The sequence below is a fragment of the Octodon degus genome, unplaced genomic scaffold (genome assembly GCF_000260255.1).
Source record: "Octodon degus isolate 3935 unplaced genomic scaffold, OctDeg1.0 scaffold00047, whole genome shotgun sequence".
Classification (NCBI taxonomy): domain Eukaryota; kingdom Metazoa; phylum Chordata; class Mammalia; order Rodentia; family Octodontidae; genus Octodon; species Octodon degus.
Window position 1 is genome coordinate 6,500,346 of NW_004524623.1, and position 8,707 is coordinate 6,509,052.

Below are 8,707 nucleotides of genomic sequence, written 5' to 3' on the forward strand. Positions count from 1 at the left end.
TGTAGCGTTTTGCCTCTGGTAGTATGCGTCAGTCTCCTAATCAAGTGTACTTATTTAGTTGCCATTGTATCAGCAGCTCTGAATCCATGACTTTTCAGTGCTTTTAAGTCACTGAAGATAAGTTTTATTTGTGTATTGGTTTCTTCCATTTGTCAACAGCCAGATATATTTTGCTTTTTATTTTCTCCTAAAACAAAATCATTAGCCTATAACGGCCAATTCATGCATAAAACCTATTTTGTGAGTACAGATTAGGTAGTTTTGCTTTTCTATATAATGTTACTGTCTGCAAATATATTTTAACTTGATAACTTCTTAAATGTTTGAAATCTTACAAGTTAACTCCTTCATGTGAAATAGAATTGAAGATATGCCACAGAATAAAGGTATTTGCTTCATTTATCAGCTACTCTCATGACTACTCATTTAATTTTGAGAATCCAAACAAAGTATTTGAATCACAATTGTGCACACTGATTTTACATGATCATTTTTCTAAGAAGAGAGATTGCAGTTGTTTTCCTAAGAAATAGTCCAGTATTGAGGCAAGATGGTTAACGTATGTGAGGGTGGTTAGGCACAAAACAGCATAGTAAATAGGCACAGACAGTGTTGTCATTAATATCCCTAGTTATAAATAGCATTAAAAATATGGAACGCTTCACGAATTTTGTGTCATCCTTGCGCAGGGGCCATGCTAATCTTCTCTGTATCGTTCCAGTTTTAGTATATGTGCTGCCGAAGCGAGCACTATAACTGGTATCTTAAGAGAGAGTATATCCTTTTTCCCTCCTTGTTCCCCCCCTTTCTTAATAGCCATTAGTTGCGATTGAAAGGGAAAGATAAGTGTAAGTTTTTGCTAAAAATCCCAGGAAAAATGTATTTAGAAAACTAGTGTATGTATTTAGTCCTTTGTGAAGCTTTACACTAACCAGTCAGTTCACTCCCCTTTGTCTAGATAAGTGAACTGTATTTTTATTAAATTTTAAAATGTTATTTATTTATTCATTTGGTGCCTGTTCTCACTGTGCAGCTTAGACTTACAGTGATCTTCCTGTGTCAGCCTCCCCAGCCCAGGGCTTGAGGTTGTACACCGGCATGCCTGGTTTCAGTGGCCTGCATGGTGCACCTGTTTAAACGATGACTTTTTTAGTCATGACAGTAATTCACTTCGAGGGACTTTTACTTTCTTCTTTAAGGGATTTTTACTTTCTCCAAATAACTGAGGACATGAACAGATCACAGCCACATTTTCTGAGTAATGTGTCCTAGTATTAAGCAATCAGCGTAGGAATTAATTAATAGTACAAAATTAAGTTTATAATTTAGAAAGACTTCATACACTGGGGCTGCCAGATAGCTCAGCAGATTAAAGTGCTGCTTAGGCATATGCAGGGACTGGGGTTCCATCCCTGGCCTGCCATGCTGGCCCTGTCCCCGGGGTGCACTGAGAAGACAGTGGAGGCTGGACCTGGCGTGCACCTATGATCTCAGCACTTGGGAGGCTGAAAACAGGAGGAGCACTGGGAGTCTGATCTGTGTACTGAGACAGACCCTGTACTAAATGCATAAATTAAATTATATATTCATATGTGGTATTTTGATCAACATTTTAAACATCTAAATTAGTGCTCGCTTCAGCAGCACATATACTAAAATTAAACATCTAAATTTTAATCATAACTCTTAATGATTTTATTGAGTTTTAAAAATTAATAGAATACTTTATGTACAGTTTAAGCATATATGTATGTCTTTATAAAAAGAAAGGGATAGATATGTTAAAAAAAAACATAGCAAGTATTTTGGTAAAAGCTGTGTACCCATTCTTAAATTTTTTCTTCCTTGACTTCTCTTTGTATATGGAGTACTAATCAGTCATTAAGAATGATTCCAGGGGCTGGGGAGATGGCTCAGTGGAATAAGCGCTTCCTTGCCAAGCGCAAGGGTCTGAGTTCAATCCCCAGTTCCACCAAAAAACAAAACAAAAAACAAAAAAAGAATGATTCCAGTTATTCACTGTAGTCTTTTGTTGCTGTTTGTTTTTGCCAAGCTAGACATGGAATCCTAGATCTCACACATGCTAGGCAAAGTGCTCTACCACCAAGCTACAAACTCAGCTCTGAAAACAAAGGAGACTGTTTTACTCTTAATTTCATCAACTCTTAAGTGTCATGTGTTCTTTGCCTTACCCATTAATACCAGCGCTTCTTAAAAGAAGTGTAACGGGCTGGTGAGATGGCTCAGTGGTCTAAAGCACCTACTTAGAACAAGCTAAGCTAAGCAAAGCACAGGGACCACAGTTCAATCCCCCAGCACCACATGCCAGCCAGCCCCGCCCCCTGGTGGGCTGAGCTGGCCACACACACACACACAAAATAAATAAATAAATAAATAATAATAATAATAATAATAAAGAAGTGTAACATTATTAGTCCTTTAAACCAATTCTTATCCTGTGCTGTTGCTAGCTTACTCTTAATCCGTTTTCTTAAATTTAAGTGCCATGTGTCCTTTGGAGTCATCAAAGCATTAGTCTCTTAATATATAACCATGAACCTTTTCTCCCTTTGTCTTTCTATCTAAAGCAACTTTGGAAAAATGTCATAAATGAGTACCCTAGATTTGTACATGCTGTTCCTATGGTGTAAATGTGGAATTTGTGACCCATAAATGTTGCCCAGGTTACTGTACATTGTATAGTTGGGAGGGGGCAGACTGAAGAATTAGAATCCTGAGTCCATCTCTGTTGGAAGCAAGTTGGGGTTTTTATTGGTTTTTTTTTTTTTTTTTTTTTGTACTGGGAATCAAATTTGGGATATTGCGCTTGCCAGGCAGACACTTGTGCTGCTGAGCTATATTCCTGGCCTGGGGACAAGTTGATTGACTGTGTGCTTTCATAATCTTTCATGTAAGGGAGTTATGACAATTAAATGAGCTAATTCTATATTTGGTACATAGAAGTTGTTTATTAAAGATTACTTTTTTTTTATTTTTTTTTTCAGGCACAACTTTTTTTTATTTTTATTATTTTTTTGTTTTGTTTTGTTTCGTTTTGAAATCAATAAAAGAAACTGGGTCCTAGAAGCTGCAGTGATCTAAGCAGCAGCAAATTTGTGCATTCGTCTTTTTTTCTTTTAAATACGATTAAATTATCACACTCCTGGCACACTTAAGATTACTTTAATATGTTGAATTTGTTAATGTCTTTTTTAAGTGGGAGTATCTCTACTTAAACATATTTAAGTGATAAAATATTTGTGTTCCCTTTACTTTCTTTCCCTTCAAAAGTAGATTTGAATATAAATTTCATCATTCAATTCTTGGAACTCCTGCTGATTGTGTTTATTGAACTTTTGTTTTTTAATGTTGTGTGTTTTGAACCTGTAATCCTTTGCACAGGCCGACTCAGATTACAGATGTGTGTCACCATGCCTGGTGGCTCTTGGTTTATTTATTTATTTTTTTCTTGGTTTATTTTTATACCTTGGTTTATGGGAGAAGCATATAATAAGTGGTTTGTGAATTTTAAAGAAAAGTAGACTGTTCAGATGAAAACTATGTGGATTGGTTAGCATTTGGGCAATTCCAGAGAATGCCTGCCAGAGTTAATACAGTTGTTTTGGTCTTTGGGAACATACTTGCTGTTTTCTCTGTCCTGTGGCTACCTCTCTGAAAACCCTGAAGCTTGCCAGCCACAGGATACTTAAAGAGCAGAGTATGCCTCAGACCCAGGGGAGTTTGCTTATTAAAAAAAAAAAAAAAAAAGAATTAAGTTCAAACATCTCTACTATGTTATAGCAAGTTGAGTCATGTTAAAAATTAGTCGTTTGATTCTCTCTGGTGGCCACAGTGTCGCTGCATTTTTCCTATTACTTAGAACTTTATAATGCGTTCACAAATAGAAATCCATAAAGAACTAGGAGGAAAGGGAATGTTGCTTAATGTCAGTAGATGTTTTTAATAGAACTTGTTTACTTATCTTTACCATTCTTTTCTAGAGTTTTAGTAAAAATGATTTAAAGACAAAACAAAACAAAAAAAGCAAAACAACCACACCATCTGCCTTAGGATCTTTTTAAAGGGACAGTAGAGCTCTATAGATGTTTAGATAGAAAGATCTGGAAATTGTTGATGATGTATTTGCTTACCCCCTCAACTGTTTTTTTGTTTTTGTTTTTGTTTATTTTTTTAATAACAAGATTTCACTGCAGTTCAGGTGGTCTGGAACTCAGCGATCCTCCAGTCTCAGCCTCCCAAGTGCTGGGATTACAGGCATGTGCTACCATGTCTACCCTCTCACTTTTACAACTTACTTTATCCTCTTATATTCTCTGCCAGATAAAGAAAACTAAGGCAGACACTTTGGCCTTGCTTAACATACTAGGGGAGATCTAATGCGATCACTTTTAAAAGCTAAATACTCCCCCCCCCACCCTAAAAGCCAAATCCTAAAGGAAGATGAAGAATAAGCTGGAGAGACATCTAGTGTTCCAGGCAGAGGAAAAAAAAAAACAACCAAGTTTGAAGGCTATGATAATATGAATAATCTTTAGAGAGGGGAAGTAAGCCAGGATAGCTGGAATGGAGCAAACACGAAGGAGAGCGGCAGGAGAGGAGGTCTGACAGGTAGGGAGGGGCTGTCAGACTGTGGTCCCTGTGGGCCATTGCAGAGGTCTTGCCTTTTAGACTAGGGAGATGGACTCCCCTGGAGAGCTTGTTCACAGGAATGGCATGATCTTTTTGTTTTGTTTTAGTGTTTGCTTATGGGGACTAAATCCAGAGCCTTCAGACTAAGCTATCTACACCACCCTTTAAATTTAAAAAAAAAATTTTTTTTTAATTTAATTTAATTTATCTATTTATTTTTGTGTGTGGCCAGCTCAGCCCACCAGGGGGCAGGGCTGGCTGGCATGTGGTGCTGGGGGGATTGAACCACGGTCCCTGTGTTTTGCTAAGCTTGTTCTAAGTAGGTGCTTTAGACCACTGAGCCATCTCACCAGCCCCTTTTTTAAAATTTTGAGACAGGGTCTCACTAAGGTGGTTAATGCCCAGGCAGGGTTTGAATTTATTATACCTCTGCTCAGCCTTCCACAGTACTGGGATTCAGGTGAGCACCATCACACCTAGTGTTACTTTCTTTTGAAAAAGATTAGGTTGATTGATTTGTTGAGATGAACATGGAGGAGTCTAGGGGATTGAACAGGCAACTATTAGTAATTCAGATGTAAAATAAGGTGATATGGAACATAATGATAAAGAACTGAAATGGTAAAAGTGCTGCTATTATGTGTCTTTCAAAACTGGAGCTCTAAAATGAACATACCATGGGTAGTGAGAAGTACTTCTGGGTATAATGTCTGCTTGATCCATTTTTAATGATAATGTTAGTCACTGAATTCAAGATTTTGTTTGGTTTGGTTTCAGAGTGCCAGCGATTGAACTCAGGGTCTACCACGGTAGGCAAGCACTCTGGCCCTGAACTATGTTCTCTATGCACCCCATCTGCACATCCTGCCCTCAGACAAGCTCTCAGTGGCAGGCCTCAAGTTTGAGATTGTTCTGCCTCCCAAGCAGCTGGGTTTGCACATGCACACTACTGCACTGTCCCTCTGGGTTCAAATTTTGATAGTCTGGGCCATCCATTATTTCTCTTTACCCAGTGGTTTTAGTAACCACTGATCATTTCCTACATTCATTACTTCATTTTGTAATCCTGTCCTTCCTTTCACTTTCATTATTTTGAATCCAATAAGGAAGACATTTCATTTACTGACTGCTTGATTACTTGGCAGTGTCTTTCATCTAAAGTTTGTTGTCCTAGCAATTTCTGTGAAAAAAGTGGTATTTTGAGGCTTTGCTGTTTTAAAATTCACAAAGGTTAAATGTTTTATCAACCAAAATTAGCCCATCATCTTAATCAGTCAATATTTACTGAGCACTTATGGTATGATAGTCATTATTTTACCTTAAAATGTCCATGAATGAAACCAACAAAATCTGTGAGGTTTTCATCCTAGGTAATGGGTAGAGTAAGTAAACAATTTACGGTATTCAAATGTGTGATTTTAGGGTTCCCAATCTACACCTTACCCTGACTCCCTTTTTTCTTGTTCAGTGTGTAAATGGCACTCAGGAATTGGGACAACTGATGGAAGGCATCAGTGGCCGAGGCATTGGTGGCCAGGGTGTCCGTGGCCGAGGGATTGGTGGTGGCCAAGGCATTCTGGGCCTGTGGGACAAGAGCTAGTTTCCTGGCCCTCTCACTTCACCCACAGCCCCATTTGTAATGTTTTTTGTTTTGTTTTTATGAGAAGATTGCCCAAGAATTGTTTTTATGGTTCTCTCTGACACAAATTAGGTAATTGTCCTTAAAAATTGTCATTCCTTGGTTACGTATATGAGTCCCATTCTTAATAACTGTGCCTTTATTTCAGAAATGGCCATTAAGAAGTAGATGCCCAGATGCAAAGTGGATGAGCCAATCCGTTTGTCATAAAGTAAGATGCAGCTGTGGCTTTTTGATCAGATCAGTAAGTGTAACCAAATCTTGTAACTATATTTTTTTGTCTGTTGTTCTGGAAAACATTTAATAAAAATATGGTAGACATTAAAAAATGTTAATTTGTATTTGTTTTTATTTAGTAGCACAAATTATAGAGTATAGCAGTAGAAAAGGTATGTCTGTGCTGTACCTTTTTAGAATCTTCAAGGTGGCAATAGTAAATCCCAAATACAGAGAAAATATATGAAAATGTCATTATATCATTATTTGACTACAGCTACTTCTATAATCTTGGAGGCCAAGTGTCGTAGCAGACTCCTGTACCCCCAGCACTCTGGAGGCTGAGGCAGGAGTATTGCCCAGAGTTTCAGGCCAGCCTGGGTTACATAGTGAATTCAGAGTTAGCCTGAACTACATAGTGAGATGCTGTCTCAAAAAAAATTTTTAGTACGTGTTTTTTTCTTTAAGCCTTTGTTCTATATATTTTTAAAATATAATTTTGAGCATATTTTATAGCGAATGTTTCTTACAGATTTTTAAAAATAAAATTTGTTTCAGATGCTTCTTCCTGAAACTAGAATTATGCCTTTCATAATGGGGTTTCATATTAGGATGATGAAAATGTTCTGGAATTAGTCATAAAACTTTGTGACTACATTAAAAACTTATGTTGAAATGGATGAATTTTATGATCTTAAAAGAAGTCTGCCTTTAAAATATGATTTTGGAGAGAGTAAAATTAACTTACGTTATTGATGTTTTAGCATATGAAAATGTGTTACATTGTATATCTAGCAAAAATGAATTGATGTTTGTTCCATAGAATAAGTATTTCCAGGGCCGGCCAGATAGCTCAGTAGACTAACTCCTGCTTAGGCAGAGTGCAGCAGCCAGCGTTTGATTCCCAGCGTTCCTCTTCACCTCGCGCGCTGAGATGGTGATTGAGACTGGGCATGGTAGCGCTCACCTGTAATCCCAGTGCTTGGGAAGCTGAACACAGGACAATCACGAGTCCGATCTATGTAGTGAGACCCTGTAAACCGTGTACTAAATAAAAAAAAGAAAAGTATTTTCAGTAATACAATTTTTTAAGCTTTGGTAGTAGCAATTTTGAATGTATTAAGTAAACAGTTAATAGCTTTATTTTTAAGACACTGTTTTGAAACTAACATCCCAACTTTTCTACCTGAAATATTTTAGGAACAAAATTACATCTGTTTTTCTCAGAAGAGAATTCTACAAGGTGAGAAATTATTAATATAATTATTAAACAAATGTAGTTGAATCTGGGCTTAATACTCATGATTGTTTTATCCTGTTCCCATGTTCATGTTGTATTATATGTATTATGTTGTAAGTCTAGTACTGTTCCTGGCTCCTGGAGAATGATTTTGTCTCTTTTGGGAGCAAAATTTCTTTCTCGTGGGGGCTCAGTAGCTATCACCTAGATTTCAGGGAGTGGAGAGGGAATTTAAAGTTCTCTGTGAAACTATATAACTCCTGAGCTTAAAATATAACAAGTAGATTGCTTTTTATAGACACGGTATAAAGCAGTAGATAGCATCTAAAGTTAGCATCCTTAAAATTCCTGAATGTCTTAAAAACATGCACAGGTAACTTTGAGTAGATTTTATGTTATTAATTAGTTGATATTCTTTAGACTTCCGAAGTATGAAATGTAAGTGGGTGGATATTAAAATCCTTTTATTCGTTTGTTTTCTTTGGGCTAAGAACTTGAAATCAATTGCTTGGAAGCCAAAGCTGCCAGAGAAGTTGCTTTGGTTACAATTTCTCAGGAACTTTTGGAGTAGGTTGTAGTGATCATTTGGTAGGTTAATACAACTAACTTGTCAGTTGGAAATGCTTTTAAAGTAAATTATAAGGGCCAGTCAGATAGCTGAGTGGATTAAAGCACCTGCTTACGCAGACGCAGGGACTGGGGTTCGATCCCGTGTGCTGTGCTGACCCCGCCCCTGAGGCATGCTGAGACGGCGATTGAAATGGTGGCGTGTGCCTATAATCCCAGCGCTTGGGAAACTGAAAACAGGAGGATCACTACAAATCCATTCTGAGTAGTGAGACCCTGTAGACCCTGGACTAAATACATTTAGAAAAGGTAAATTATTCAAATCAGTGGTTCCATTTTTTTTTTTAATATTTATTTTATTTATTACATTTATTTATTGTGTGTGTGTGTGTGGC

The 8,707-nt window shown here is 37.2% G+C and overlaps 1 protein-coding gene and 1 non-coding gene across 3 annotated transcripts in view; one reads left to right on the top strand and one right to left on the bottom strand.

Annotated features, from left to right (window-relative positions):
- Nucleotides 1-645: 645 nt before the first annotated feature.
- Nucleotides 646-751, bottom strand: LOC111817052. The gene has a single exon (XR_002821326.1). It is a non-coding gene; the product is annotated as a U6 spliceosomal RNA (small nuclear RNA).
- Nucleotides 752-6,439: 5,688 nt separating this feature from the next.
- Nucleotides 6,440-8,707, top strand: part of Frs2 (fibroblast growth factor receptor substrate 2) — a 47,459-nt gene continuing 45,191 nt past the window's right edge. For both annotated transcript variants that reach the window (XM_004632156.2, XM_023716315.1), the window contains exons 1-2: nt 6,440-6,533; nt 7,706-7,748. The gene's annotated coding sequence lies outside the window, so the exon portion shown is untranslated. The remainder of the gene's footprint in view (nt 6,534-7,705; nt 7,749-8,707) is intronic.